Source organism: Sciurus vulgaris (assembly GCF_902686455.1).
Source record: "Sciurus vulgaris genome assembly, chromosome: 6".
Taxonomy (NCBI): Eukaryota; Metazoa; Chordata; class Mammalia; order Rodentia; family Sciuridae; genus Sciurus; species Sciurus vulgaris.
In genome coordinates this window covers 41461668-41478046 of record NC_136466.1, presented here as the reverse complement: position 1 = coordinate 41478046, position 16379 = coordinate 41461668, and the positions used below count along the sequence as shown (strand labels likewise).

The following is a 16379-nucleotide window of genomic DNA, read 5'->3' as shown; positions in this document are numbered from 1 at the left end:
GAAGAAAATTGAATTTTATTTTAAAAATCAGAAGAAATTTATTATAATACCTTATGTATAATTTGTTGAGTTGTTTCCATCCCCTCAAAAAAAAAAAAAAAACAAACAAGAGATAAATAACAACTACAAATTATTACCCAAAACAAACCTGCACAGACTAGAATAAATATTATTGTAATCACCTGTTCAGGAACAGAATGCAAAGCAGTTGGGTAAATTGCTTAGCAGATTATATAATAGGTGTTGGGGAATTTTAAATGTGTCTCAATGGAAGTGCAAATATTTATCTTTTCTATTTCTTGGTATAATATATACTCAGTAAATATTTCCTTCTAATGTATAAGTTACCTGTAGTATCACACATTGGAATTTATTTCATTTTCAAATACCTTCCTACTGTCTTGGAATGATTTGCTTCTAACTAGACTATTGGGGTTCAAATATGATCAAAGCTATTTTCTCCTTCGGTACTTTGGACAGTGCCCAAGTTACCTGGGTATCCTGCTAGGCACTTAACACACTTGTTCAATGCAGAGAGAAAAATGGATATTTTAACCACAAATCACATAGAATCTCAGAATTTAGAAGGCAAACAGAACTGTGACTTTACCTTCATTTGTCAGGATTTCCTTTGCTGAGAGTTTCCCAATTTCCAAAATTTCCCCAAAGCTATTCTTGAGGAAATAATGGTACTTTTTTTTTTTTTTTTTTGGTGGTTGTGGGGCAGGGTTCCTGGGGATTTGACCCAGGAATGCTTTACCACTGAACTACATCTTCAGCCCTTTTTAATTTTTACTTTGAGACAGGGTCTCACTAAGTAGCTTAGAGCCTCATTAAGTTGTTGAGGCTGGCTTTGAACTTGCAATCCTCCTGTCTCAGCCTCTTGAGTGGCTTGGATTACAGGTGCACACCACCACACCTGGCATAAGAATACTTTTAAATGCAAAAAATATGAATTATTGTTTAGTATCTGGTTCCCTGTGTTAGTTCTTTTATCCCCATCATTAAGATCAGAATCTTGTCAATTAACTCCTGGACAATCAGAGCCAGCAATCCTAACACCAGTGTCTGGTCAGACCCCACAGGCTGCTCCTTTGTGGACCTGTAAGCCTAGTGGACTCTGCCTAGCCAGGGCTTTAGAGGTGCAGTGACAACACCTTCTCTGTGACTTTTCTCCTCTGCTTGCTAAAGGTGGTCAATGGAAGAGAAGCATGTCTTCTGGCAGAGATCAGAGCTTTTGCTTCCCACAGAAGCAACAGAGAAGTTTAGCTTCTCTAGCTTAGCTGTGTGGGGAGATCAAAGTCATGAAGAAATGTCTCCCTGGTGTTGCTTCCATGCCTTTGGTCTCTCATGTTCTGTTTTAGCGGGTATGGTAAACATGAGTGTCACCACCATTGCCACCTACCACCAATCCTTTAGATCCCTGACTTCCGGAAGGGAGGGTCAGCTCAACCAAGAAACACTATTACAAATGTTACTCAGCCCAGGCAAGGAAACAGGCCATGGTGAGAACCCTAACTTCTCTACCATGGAAGCCAAGCTGTTGGAGACATTCAACTAGTACTCCTCCTTTGGCAGCCAGAACTGGGGGTCAATATTCAGCACCTCTCCCACCTAATGAAGAGAAACCTGTCTCTGCAGGCTTCTTCTGTGCTGGACTGCTTCCTGGGTGAACTGTCCCACAGCTGGTGGCTGTGCTGCTGCTTGCTTTTCTCAGGGGAATACTTCTGATCCTCATGCTGACTTGGATGTCCCAAATCCTTTGCATTGACCATTCTCCTCACTAAATTCCAGACCTGCATGTATTCCTGAAGTACATGCAAAGCAAAGCTGCATTACAAGTGTCTTGCTTTTAACCCACCACAATATACCCTGAATATTAAAAGTGTTCAGTGTTCGAGTGTTTCTGTAAAAGTGATACCTTAATATTCTTCATGAGATTTTTTTTTTCTTCTGACACATCCATGATGAAACCAGCTGGAGCTGAACAATGAAGGCCTAGGTATTTGGGCAATTATTCCCAGACATACTCAGTTTCTTCTTTCTACAGTCCCACTGAACAATACCATGTGCCAGGAAGGAGTCAATGCATGATTTCTCACTGCCAAAGTACTCTATCTGGTTTTGAGCATCCTTTATAAATTCCTTGATCACACTTATAATGGTAATTGTTTTAGTCAGCTTTTTCACTGTTATGACTAAAAGACCTGACCAGATCACCTGTAAAGAAGGAAGAGTTTATATATAAGCTCACAGTTTCAGAAGTCTTAATCCATAGTAGGCTGGCTCCATTCCTTGGGGCTAAAGCTAAAGGTGAGGCTGAACATCGTGGTGGGAGAGTGTGTTGGATGGAAGAAGCTCACATCATGATCAGAAAGCAGAGAGGTCTCCACTTGCCAGATACAAAGATATATCCCAATGCCACACCCGAATTCCCACCTCCTCCAGCCACATCCTCCCACTTCAGTTACCACTCAGTTAATCACTCAGTTAATCCCTATCAGGAGATTAATTCCCTGATTGTGTTAAGACTGTTACAACCCAATCATTTCTTCTCTGAACCTTCTTGCATTGTCTCACTCATGAACTTTTGGGGGATACTTCACATCAAACCATAACAGTAATTTTTATAATTTTCTACAAGTCCTATCTGTTCCTCCTTCTTACTTGAGTTATACCCAATTCTGAATTTAACTAGGTGATTTACGGATAATATATGTTCATGCCTAGAAAATAAATACTGGCTTAGTTTAGAGGGTCATGGGCAAGGCTAATGTGACAGCCTACACCTGTCACCTGTTCCCTCACCTCCAAGACACTGTGCTCCAGTTGGATGCAATAAGTTCATCTTGCAGAATGGCATGGAACACTCTCATTTCTAGGTCTTTACAAATGCTATTCCCCCTGGCTAAACCACCCACCGTGCCTTGTGAATTCCCCCTTATTCCCTGTGACTTAGCATGGTCATTACTTCTGTCACCTAAGCCTCCCTAACCCCACCTCTTAAAGTAGGTACCATAAGATTTATCACACAGTGTTATTTCTATTTGTTTTCGCTACTGGACTAAATTCCTAAGGGCGTCATACTGGGCCTGTCTTGCTCACCATTTTGCCCAGGGCTTAGTATATTGCCTGTCATGTAACAAGTCACAAAACAAAGATGTGGGAGACAAATGGATGAAGGAATGAATGAATGAACCATCTAATGTACCATACCACCATGTGATTGATTATGACATAGTCAATAACAAGGACAAATTACATCTATTAGTACTTTTAAAGAAAGATATGTAGGCTATGTTGTGGTGTGAATAAAGCTAGTTCTCAAAGAAAAAAAAAAAACTACACATAGTCATTTATAGAAAAGTATTTTTTTCAGAGACAGAGAATGACCAAGACTGTACTGTTTGGAAGATGCTTACCAAAATATTAATTAACATTGGGGCAGAGAAATCAGGGGATACAGTTTTATGACTGTCTTCTTTATGCATTTCCATAATGCTTGAATATCTTATATGAAAATAAATCATGTTTATATAAAACCTCCCACTAAACAAAGCTATTAATTTTGAACAGATAAATGCAAATGTTTGTGTTTCCTTCTCCGGGAGCCTGCAGGGCAGAAGTGCAGCCACGTTAGATGCAGAGCCTGGAGAGGATTGCAGCACCCTCAGAGCTGAATCCATGGGAAGCTGCCTGCGCCTGTGGTGTGCAGAGGAATTAGCATTTACATGGAGCATCTGGAAAGAATGAGGTCTCCACATACCTAACACATTCTTCTTAATTAAGAGCGGGTTTTCCTCATCTCTACAGGAGATTTCTGTTGCTTTCTAATTAAAAAACACAAAGAAACCAAAATGAAAATGACAACTATGTGCTTCCTAGGGTTTGGTTGTCCTTTTTATTGTTTGAAAAATATGTAACTGATCCCAGAGGAAAAATCTCAATGGTTATCATTTGTATTTTTAGCTTTTTCTCTCCCCACCCACCCTCAGAATGAAAAATGTGAAGTCTTGTCTGTAATCTTACACTAGAAGGGAGGTTTTGAAATCTTGTCTTGTCTATACACTAAGCTTGGCTGACTTCCGTCCCTTGTTGGTAACAAGGAAGCTAAACGACACCAAGTACTATGAGGAATATAGAAATTCTCCCTTGTGTGTAATAGCGAAAGGAAAAGAGAACAAACAACCTAATTGTGCTTTAATAGGGGAACAGTGATATAAAATTTGGCAACTGCCTTGTTAGGAAGAACCCAACTGAACTGGAATCTAAAAGAGTGATCCAGAACTCTTACCAACACGAGGAAGTAACCAGGACATACTGTTGAATGGAGGAAGGAAAATACAGCATGAAACAGATAGTTGACTCTACTTATAAAACAAAAACACACAAAGTACTATCTCACTTCTACAGGGATTTGTGTGTGTAAATGTAGAAAATTCTGGAAAGGCATACCACATTTACTTTGGGGTAAAGCAGCCGAGTCTTGAGTGAGGACAGGCACTCCAATCAAATTTGGCTTCAGTGTTTGAAGTTTTATAAGAAGGATGCAGTGACATATTATTTTTATTAGCAAAAAATAGTTTTTAAGATTACATAGCACTTTTAAAGTGCCTAACTATGACTTGGCACAGATTAAATGACCAATAAATGGTAGTTGCTTTTACTTCAAAAAACAACTAAAAACAAGCAAGGCTGATTTAATGATTTTGTCAAGATGCTAAATATTGCCAAAATTATTCTCTGTGTGTCAAAGATATGTGTTAGAAGAGAAATTTCACGTGCCCATTTATATACTTTTACAACTAGATAGAAACATAGAGAAACATAACACAAGATTAGGTGACATGCTATCAGTGAAGCAAACTGTTTCCGAGGTTCTTAAAGAACAGAGGATTCTACTGCAGCCTGAACAGTACATTTCACCTTTCATCCCTATTAATGGGCCATACAGAAGGAAAGAGTATTTTAAATATTCCATTCACTCCCCAAAGGAGCCCGTATGACATTTCCACGGAAAAGAAACTTACACCATATTATCTCTTATAAGTATATAAGCTCACAACTCTATGATGATAATTGAGAAATCCAATTGCCTCTCCCTGAGGCAGGGAAAATGGATTTGAGAGGAGATGGAATGTGGGCAATGTCTTTCGGGCAGCCTGGTCAATAGCTCTAAAAGACCAGATTGATTGCAGACAAGGAGCAAGCTGAGGAGGAGGACAGGGGCTGGCGGTGGAAAGAAGAAACCAAGCCTCTGGTTGGCTGCCTCTTACTGCTCTGCTGCAAAGCAGGGAGGAAAGCATTCAGCTTCTTTCCTGCTGAGTGCCTGCATCCAAATATGGGCCACTTCCCTGTCTCTGGGTGGATATTCCACAGCCCTTGAGCTCTCTCACCCTGACAGGTCAGGATAAATTATGAGGGGGTGGCTCACGTAATTTGTCATGAATAATGATCAAGACACTAAAATGTGCAAATGGGTTCTTTTTTTCTTTCTTTCTCCCTTAAATAAATTGAGATTCATGGTTAATTTTTAGCAATGTCAGTCTTGCTCATTTATCTTTCAGTTTGCTTTCTTGAGTGGGTAATAAAGATCCACTAACCATCTTAAGACCTGGAAAAGTCTTAGAACCTCTGATTCAGGGAAGGGGTCAAATCCTCCCCACACACTTCTCCCACAGCCCTGGGTTGAGCCAAGCAGTTCATGGTTCCTATTCTGATCTGGCATGCCCCACCTGAGAAATCTTGGGCAGGTGATTAAAAACTATCTTGAGGCTCAGTTTCCTTCTCTGTCCAACAAGGGGCCATGAGGCAGCCCCAGCAGTACCAGAAGACTCTGGGCACTCAATACCCAGTTGTTTCTTCCCTGTGGTACGCATGCCCCACATGGACCAATAAACAGCCCCTCTCTGCCCAGACTTTTGTTCCTAACTTTATTTCCCAAATGGTTCAGCAAGTCAGTTCTTAATAAACTTCAGTGCTTTCTGTGTTTCTATTTCCAAATGTGAAGTTTCATCTTTCCTGGATTCCAGCCTTTCCTACTAATTCTCCTGCATCTGATTTCTACAGTACCAAATATATGTATCTGTCCTTACTGGGGAACACTGGGGACTAGAGTCAGGGAGTCAGGAAGGGTTCTTCCTCATGGGAACTGATGTTCTAATTGCCAGTCCTGATTGATGTGCCACTAACCATATCATTAACTTTCTAAATGCAGTTAGCGTAGATATGTGCCTTGGGCCTACTTTGGGGACCCTACTCAGAAGGCCATTGTGCCTGGGCACTCTGGATAGGAGGAAAGGAAGTTCCATACTGTCACTCATACCCTAGTGTCAAACACAGGACATTTATTGGTGAAACACTTAGGTCAGGTAGAACAGTAGGTCAGTCTGAATTCTATCTCACTGCCATTGAATTTCTTCTCTCTCTACACCTCCCTAATGGGATTCTAGAGAAAATTTCTGATTCTGGGTATAATAGATTAAGGTAAGCTCCATCTCCTGGAGAAAACAGCTGTTAATCCTGGTCAGGATATAAAAGGCGCTGGCAAGTGAACAGAATATGCAGATGCAGAGAAGGGTTCTGCTAGCTTGGAGGAAGGACCCTGGAGTTAACACAAATAAGCTCCCCTTTGCAAGACTTTCAGCCTGGGGCTAAAGTATATGCACCGAGGTAGGTTGAGTCACATGAGGGTGGAGCGGAGGGGCGGGGGAGGAAAAAATAACAGAATGAATCAAACACCATTACCCTATGTAAATGTATGATTACACAAATGGCATGCCTCTACTTCATGTACAAGCAGAGAAACAAGATGCATCCCATTTGTTTACAATAAGATAGATTTTTTAAAAAGTAGAAATAATAACAAAAATAAATAAATAAATAAATGAAAAAAAGAAAATACCGGTAGACTTTCCAGCTTGGGAACTAGGAAGGTGAAGTCAGGCAGTTGAACTGATTGTTGAAGAGTTAAAGGATTGTTGAAGGATCCTCAAAGGGAAAAAATACAGACAGGAATTTGTCAAACTTATTTACCTGTATCTCTGTATAACCCAGAATCTAATTCTCATGTTTAAAGTAACAAGGTTTTCTTAAAACATTGATGCATTATTAATGACAGTTGTAAAGAACTGACTTAAAGAATGAAGATGTGTGTTTAATCGAAATAATTTCTTGTGTCTATTAGATTTTCAATACTTAGGAAAACTGAGTCTTAAAAGAATTATAGTTTAAATCTCTTTTAAATCTTTTAAATTATTGCTTTTTAACACTAAATAACTACTATTTTATGCTATATTTGACATTCTATGTATCTGACTAGAGATGTGCATACATCTGAAGGCTACACTTGCTATTATCTTTGAACAAAGGTAGTTAGATGTGACCAAATGCTTGAAATTTACTGATAATTACAAAATAAAGTAAACATTTTTTCATGGAAAACTATACTGTTGTTTGTTAGCATTTTGCAGAAGTGCAATTTCTACCAGAAAAGCCTGTGTTGATTTGAGATAAGAAACCATCACTTACAGGACAGATAGGCTATGATACAGACTCCCAATACTAATACTGATCCTGATTAAATGAAAAGGTAACTAAAAAATTATAAAAGATAAAATTAAAGTGTACCACTCCCATTTCAATACTGGTGGAACTGACTAAATGTTCAACAATTGAGGGTTGAAGACCACAGTCAAAGAAAATAAAAGGGTTAAAAATCTGCCAATATTTTGACCCTCGCCCTCCAAGGTCAGTCAGGGAATAATGGGACTCCGTGAGGAGTCACACAACCTGCTGGTCACGAGAATTGTGAGACTCCTAGAGGATAGTAAATCAACCAGTGTACGTTCTTTAAAGAGGAGGGTCACTGGGAGGATAATGTCCCTAATGCTACCAAGGGAAGCCAGATGTGGTCATCAAGACTGACACATCCAGGCAGATGGCACAATTGGTAGAAGAAGACAGAAGGAGCCAAGAGAATTCTCTCAAGTTCCTAAAATTAACCCCTGAGAAATCTTGCCTGTCCTTAACAATAAAACAAAAACAAAAACCATTAATTTTGGTCAACATTGGGATCACCTACTTGGTCTTAAACACCCAACAGGAAAGTATAACTAAAGACAAATATACCAATATGAGAGTAAAAGAAAAGACAAAGAAATAAAGCAGTCATGCATAGACATTTAAAAGGGAAAGAAAATGGTTCTTTTAATTGTAACTTAAAATGTGTACTTGTGTCAGCCCTACCAAAATTAAAATGGGGTCTTATGCAAACATGTATGATAATAACTATCAGAAGAGAATATGCCAAAATCATAAGTCTGTCCTGATCACAAGTTTTAGTTTGATGTTAACAGACATGATGTTTTAAAAACATCCAGATCTTGAGATGTATACAGTTGGGAGAATATTAAAACATCCAGATCTTGAGATGTATACAGTTGGGAGAATATTAAAGTTTACTTCCCTAACCTCACCTGGCAGTTACTACCTATTAAGACCTTTGGCTACTATATTTCTTGATCTTCCAGAAAACTTTGTATCTTCCAGATTACAACAGTTTCAGTTAAGTCCTATAGTTCTTCTCAGACTCCATGTTGCTCCAAAGGCTCATCTCCTGCTTAGTCCTTTTAAAAAATTACATGGTAGTCCACTCCTGTACACTAACCTGCCTTGAGATTGCTGATAGCCTTGATGCCATGGTGTAGATCTCTGATGGTTTGGATGTGAAGTGTTCCAAAAAATCTTACCTGTGAGACAACGCAGGAAGGTTCAGAGGAGAAATGATTGGGTTTTGAGAGTAATAACCTAATCAGTGAATTAATCCCTGATGGGATTAACTGAGTGGTAATTGGAGGCAGGTGAGGTGTGGCTGGAGAAAGTGGTTCATTGGGGTTGTGGCTATGGGGTGTATATTTTGTATCTGGAGACTGGAGTCTCTCTGCTTCCTGATCATTGTGGTGTGAACTGCTTCCCTCTGCCACCCTCTCCTGCCATGATGTCCAGGCTCACCTTAAACCCTGAGGAGTGAAACAGGCCTTCTATGGACTAAGACAGTGAACCCTCAAATCAACCTTACCTCCTTTACAGTTGTTCTAGTCAGATCCTTAGTCATAGCAGTGAAAAAGCTGACTAAAACAAGGTCCTCACTGACTAACAGCAGGTCAACTCCCTGAGCTTTAGATAAGATCATTGCTTCAGAGAGAGGAGCCTGCATAATGCTCCGAGAGAAGCACTATTTGGGGTGAACAAATCAGGACAGGTTCAAGAAAATACTATAAACCAACCAGGCATCACAATTTAGGGACATGGCAGCCACAACCGTCTCTCTTGGAAGGGTACATGGGCATGGTTCCCCTTTATGGGACCTTTATTCTTAATCCTCTTGATTATTTCATTGGGTCCCTGTCTACTGAAACTCCTCATGAAGTTTCCCTCTTCTCACTTATAAGCTGTCAATCTCAGGATGCTGGTGCAGCTTGTAGGGGACTACCAACCTATTGTGCCTGAAACCCTGATGCCATCGTCATCTGTATTAGACCAAGTGGGACAAAGATTCTGCAGTACTCATCTGCCATCAAACACCTATTAGGCTAAAGTAAGGAGCCTTAAAATCCCCTATTCAAAGCCCTTAACAGTTAGCAAAGACTCTGAGAAATCATCATCCCCATCTAGCAGAAAGCAGCCATAAAAGGTGATCTGATGCCCTGAATCTGAATATTTTCAGAGTTCTGAATATTCTCAGTCCATGAATGGGGGATTGTTAGAGTCCACAGACAGACATGAACATGAGGATGAGAGGAAAGAGAACAGAGCTCACTCCATCTTGAGTGACAAAGATCAGCCCAGCTAGGGGATGAAAGCCCCTACCCATAAACTGCCTCCTTCACAGTGAGGTACTACCTTCATAAAAGTAAAAGACATGAGTGTAACCAGGCAAAGGGACTTTCCAATTTTGGAGCATGTATAGAGCAATGAAGTACTAAGCCAGGGTGGAAACTGTGGTAGCCACCCCTAATGCATGCTAAATGAGGAGGGAGGTTTCCAGACCAAATATGAAAACTGGCCACATGGAAGATCTCATGCCACTTCCTTTTTTGGGGGGGCCGATTTCACATTCTTCCTGAAAAGTACTTTTGTTTCTCTAAATAACCCTTTGTGCTTTTCTTATCTATGTTTCTTATCTGAAATTTTTATTTGAAGAAGACAAGAGCTAGAAAATATATCTCCCAGTAATAATATCCCTACAGCACCTTTAGATGTTAAAACAATAATGAGAGCAACTTCATGACAATGCATTTGATGATCTAGACAAAAATGTAAAATTCCCTGAAAGACACAAATTGCCAAAACTGACCCAAGTAGAAGTAGAAAACTTTAATAGTCCTACCTATACTACTTAAGAAAATTGAATTTACAATTTTAAAACTTCTCATAAACAAAAATACCTCCTGAGTCTGATGGCTTTCTTGATGAATTCTATCAAATATTTCAGAAAGAAAGAATATTGAGTTGTCCATCCTGGAAAATAGAGGAGAAGGAACATCAATCAGTTTTTCTTGAGTTTTTTGAAATTTGTTCTAATTTGTTGTACCTGATGAGAGAATGCATTTTTATATTTTGATAGATCATACATAAATGGAGTGTAATTTCTCATTTTTCTGATGATATATAGTGTGGGATCACATTGGCCATGCAGTCATATAAGAACATGAGGTAGTAATGTCTGTTTCACTGAACTACCCTTCCTACTCCCATACTCCTTCTCATTTCTTCACTCTCCTCTACCTAATATGAAGTAACTCTATTCTTTCCTATTCGCCCACCCCCCTATTGTGAATTAGTCTCCAAATATTAGTGAAAACATTCAAACTTTGGGTTTTTGGGTTTGTTTCATTTCACGTACCATGATATTCTCTAACTTCATCCATTTTCCAGCAAATGCCAGAATTTCATTCTTCTTTAAAGCTGTGTAATATTTCATCATATATATACATATCACATTCATATTTTATATATATATATATATATATATCACATTCTTTATCCATTCATCTATTGAAGGGCACATAGGTTGGTTCCATAGTTTAGCTATTGTGAATTGAGCTGCTATGAACATTGATGTGACTGCATCACTATAGTATGTTGATTTTAAGTCATTTGGGTATAAACCGAGAAGTGGGATAACTGGGTCAAATGGTGATTCCATTACAAGTTTTCGGAGGAATCTGCACGCTGCTTTCCAGAATGTTTGCACCATTTTGCATTCCCACCAGCAATGTATGAGTGTACCTTTTCCCCACATCCTTGCCAACATTTATTGCTTTTATCCTTGATAATTGCATTCTGATTGGAGTGAGATGAAATCTTAGGATAGTTTTGATTTGCATTTCTCTAATTGCTAGAGATTGTGATCAATTTTTTCATATATTTGTTGATCGATTGTATATCTTCTTCTGTGAAGTGTCTGTTCAGTTCCTTAGCCCATTTATTGAGTGGGTTATTTGGATTTTTTGCTGTTAAGTTTTTTTTGAGTTCTTTATATATTTTAGAGACTAATGCTTTATCTGAAGTGCATGTAGTAAAGATTTTCTCCCAATCAGTATGCTTTCTCTTCACATTATTGACTGAAAATTCCATCAATGCAATGAGTAAAAAGGAGAAAAACAAGAGAAAAAATTCAATAGATTCAAAACCTCCCATCACACAAATTTAGTTCCCTTTCATGGTAAAAACTTTCTGCAAACTAGCAGTAAGAGGGAAATTGCTGGGCACAATTGTGACACCTATTTTCCCTGAGACTCAGGAAACTAAGGAAGGAGGACTGCAAGTTCAGGCCAGTTTCAGCAATTTAGCAAGATCCTGTTTTAAAATAAAAAAATAAAAATAAAAAAGAACTGGAATGTAGCTCAGTGGGAAAGAGTCCCTGGGTTCAAACCCTAGTACAAAAATAGTGTGTAGTGGTGGATTTCTTAAGCCCAGTCAAAGGCATCCATGAAAACCATGAAGACAATACTGTGAGGTTTAGTGACATCTTCTCAAGATCACAAACAAGGCAAGGACATCTTCTATCACTACTTCTATACTGGAGGTTCAAGCCAGAGCAATGCAGAAAGGAAATTAAATTTTAAAAATAAGGAAAATGAAAAAGTAAAATTCTTCTTATTTGTAGTTGCTAATGTCCAGGTGTGAAGAAAACCTTAAAGAATTAACACAAAAATGTTACTAGAGCTAATAAGTGAATTTCATGAGGTCATATATACAAAAATATGCAGAAAAGGGGAATATATATAAATTGCATTTATATATGCTAACAACGAGTGATTAGAAAATTAAATCTAAAAACTCCATTTACCATACCATAAATACTTAGAAATAACTTGAATGAAAGCTATACACTGAAATTATAAAATATAACAAAGGGAAATCAAAGGAGAGCTAAATAATGGAGACATATGTACATGGACTGGTTGACTCTATTTTCCTAAGCCATTATCTTCCTTAAATTGATCTATAGGTTCAATGCAACTTAGAGCAACAGATTTCAATTAAAATACTAATAGATCTTTTCAGAAGAAATTGAAAAAGTGATTACAATTTTTGTCCAGAAAAACAAAAGACCTACAATTGCCAAAACTATTTCTTTTTCCCCAAAAAAATAGTTTTGGAAACTCCACTATGTAATCTCAAGCTACCCATAATTGGTGTGGAATTGGTGTAAGGATAAACATATAGTTGAATGAAACAAAATAGTCCAGAATTAGCCACATTTTTATGGTCAACAAATTTTTTGACAAAAATGCTAAGGTAATTTAATAGAGAAAAGATATTATTATTTAACATATTATAATATACTCATATGTAAAAGCAAATATAGAAATAAAACTAGTTTTATTAGTTTATTAGTTATTTTATTTTATTAGTTTTATCTAAATTGTAAAATCTTGACATTAAATAAATCATAAGCCCATTGTAACAACTGAAACTATTACACTTCTTGAGAAAATCATAGAAGAAAAGGAGAAGTAATGCCTGGTTTTAAAACTTCAAAGGGTAGGCTGATTCTATGACTAATTCAGATGACCACTTAAAGTTGAAGTTAACAATTCATTTACCATCCTAAAAATTTTAGAGTCCTTGAGAATTACCTTGAGTCTTCTCCATGTTCTATAAGTGGACCAACTTAATCTAGATGACATTACATCTGCTTACAACATGGTTTACAGAATACTTTAAGCCGATTGTTGAGCCTTCTGACCAGAAGAAAAGATTCTTTCAAAGGATTACTTCTCATTGACAATGCATCTGGTCATCTAAGAGCTCGGATTGAGATGTACGAAGGGATTAACTTTGTTTTCATGCCCGCTAACACAACATGCACTCTGCAGCCCAGAATAACAATAAATCTGACTTTCAAATCTTATTATTTAGAAAATTCATTTTGTAATGAATAATTTTGACTTTCAAGTCTTATTATTTAAGAAATACATTTCATTAAGTCTACAGCAGTCAGAGATAGCAAATTCTCTGACGTATCTGGGCAAAGTAGACTGCAAACATTCTGGAGAGAACTCATCAAGATAGATGCCAGTAAGAATGATACTGCTCTTTACCAGTGACGAGTCCTGCTTCCTCACGTATTGAAGTATAATGCCAGAGAAGCACGCCGAGGCAAATGTAGAGTGGAAATGCAGCTTTATTGAAGAAATGTAAAAGCAGACTTCTCCCGGGTGGAAAGTGCTTTTCCAGGCTAGCTTCTCAGAGCAGACCGCCCAGTGAGAGCCTTTCTACACAGAGTCAGCCACAAGCCACAAGCCAGCAGAGACCTCCGACCCACAAGCAGCCTCTGGGACTAGAGCAGGGCAGCCAGAGACCTCTCCAGGCAGCCCTGCCCCCCTCCAGCCTGCAGGCTTTTTCCACAGGGCAATCCAAGATGGCGGACTAGAGGGTGACTGCATCTCCAGTCACTCCAGAACCCAGGATTCATGAAGGGAAGGAATTGAGAAACTGGGACTAAAATAAAACCACGGGGTGAGTCTCCCCCACTGGGTGAAGCTCGGCCCAGGCGGCAGGCCCGGATTCGGGCAGCTTATTAGAGTAGGGCAGGGCAGCTAGAGACTTCTCCAAGCAGCCCTGGGCACTCCAGCAGTGGGCTTCTCCCACAAGGCCAGCTTCTCGGAGCAGGCCCCCCAGTGAGAGCCTTTCCACACAGAGCCAGCTCCAAGCCCTGGAACCAGTAGAGGTCTAGGGAAAGAGTTCTTCGGAAGTACTGCATTATCAAGTTACTCAAAGACTTCAGGCTACTGAAGGCTGGGAGGTGATACACTGGAAATCTCCAGGGACACTATAAGCAAATAGAGGAAATCTGCAATATCACAGAGTCCCACTGACATCTCACCAATATGAGAAAACAAGGGAAGAAAATTTCCCAAACAAACCTAGATACTATATCAATAAAACTCAATGACAGCACAGCAGAAGATATGTCAGAAAGGGAGTTTAGAATGTACATAATTAAAACAATCAGGGAAGCAAACGAGGAGATGAAAGAGCAAATGTAGGCATTAAATGATTGCACCAATGAACAGTTAAAAGAGCAAATACAGGAAGCAAGAGATCATTTCAATAAAGAGTTAGAGATACTGAAAAAAACCAAACTGAAATCCTTGAAATGAAGGAAACAATAAACCAAGTTAAAAACTCCATAGAAAGCATAACCAGTAGGATAGAACACCTGGAAGACAGAACCTCAGACATTGAAGAGAAAATGTTTAATCTTGAAAAAAAAGTTGAACAAACAGAAAGATGGTAAAAAATCATGAACAGAATCTACAAGAATTATAGGATATCATGAAAAGGCCAAATTTAAGAATTATAGGGATTGAGGAAGGCTTAGAGAGACAAACCAAAGGAATGAACGATCTATTCAATGAAATAATATCAGAAAATTGCCCAAATCTAAAGAATGAAATGAAAAACCAAGTACAAGAGGCTTATAGGACTCCAAATATACAAAATTACAACAGACCCACACCAAGACACATTATTATGAAAATACCTAACATACAAAATAAAGACAGAATTTTAAATGCCGCGAGAGAAAAGAATCAGATTACATTCAGGAGGAAACCAATACGGATATCAGCAGATTTTTCAATCCAGACCCTAAAAGCTAGAAGGGCCTAGAACAACATTTACCAAGCCCTAAAAGAAAACGGATGCCAACCAAGAATCTTATACCCAGCAAAACTTACTTTCAGATTTGACGATGAAATAAGATCCTTCCATGATAAACAAAAGCTAAAGGAATTTACAAAAAGGAAGCTGGCATTACAGAACATTCTCAGCCAAATATTCCATGAGGAAGAGATGAAAAACAACGATGCAAATCAGCAACAGGAGGAACTAGCCTAAAGGAATAGCCAAATAAAGGAGAAACCAAATCATGTCAAAAAACAAAAAATGAGTCAAATGACTGGGTATACAAATCATATCACAATAATAGCCCTGAATGTTAATGAATGGCCTGAACTCATGAATCAAAAGACATAAACTGGCAGATTGAATTAAAAAGAAAATTCCAACAATATACTGCCTGCAAGAGACTCATCTCATAGAAAGAGATACCCAAAGACTAAAGGTGAAAGGATGGGAAAAAACATACCATGCACACGGACACAGCAAAAAAGCTGGAGTATCCATCCTCATTTCAGATAATGTGGACTTCAAGCCAAAACTAGTGAGAAGGGATAAAGAAGGACATTACATACTGCTTAAGGGAAGCATAAATCAGCCAGACATAACAATCATAAATATCTATGCCCTGAATATTGGCTCATCCATGTACGTCAAACAAATCCTTCTCAATTCCAGAAATCAAATAGACCACAACACAATAATACTAGGCGATTTTAACACACCTCTCTCACTGCTGGATAGATCGTCCAAACAAAAATTGAATAAAGAAACCATAGATCTCAATAACACAATCAACAATTTAGAAGTAACCGACTTATATAGAATATACCATCCAACAAAGAATGAATACACTTTCTACTCAGCAGCACATAGATCCTTCTCTAAAATAGACCATGTTTTATGCCACAAAGCTACTGTTAGCAAATACAAGAAGATAGAGATTCTACCTTGTACTCTATCAGATCATAATGGACTGAAATTAGAAATAAATGACAGAATAAAAACCAGAAACTTCTCCAATACTTGGAGATTAAATAATACACTATTATATGATGAATGGATAACAGAAGACATCAGGAGGGAAATTAAAAAATTCTTACAAGTAAACGAGAACAAAGACATCATATCAAAACCTCTGGGATACTATGAAAGCAGTACTTAGAGGAAGATTTATATCATAG

The 16379-nt window shown here is 38.3% G+C and overlaps 1 long non-coding RNA gene across 1 annotated transcript in view; it reads right to left on the bottom strand.

Moving 5' to 3' along the window:
* The window catches only part of LOC306663559, a 43073-nt gene extending 34022 nt beyond the window's left edge, over positions 1-9051 (bottom strand). Inside the window, exons 1-2 of the long non-coding RNA XR_013764464.1 lie at positions 8669-9051; positions 6905-6990 (exon numbers count right to left, since the gene is read on the bottom strand). This is a non-coding gene — a long non-coding RNA (uncharacterized lncRNA). The remainder of the gene's footprint in view (positions 1-6904; positions 6991-8668) is intronic.
* Positions 9052-16379: the final 7328 nt, after the last annotated feature.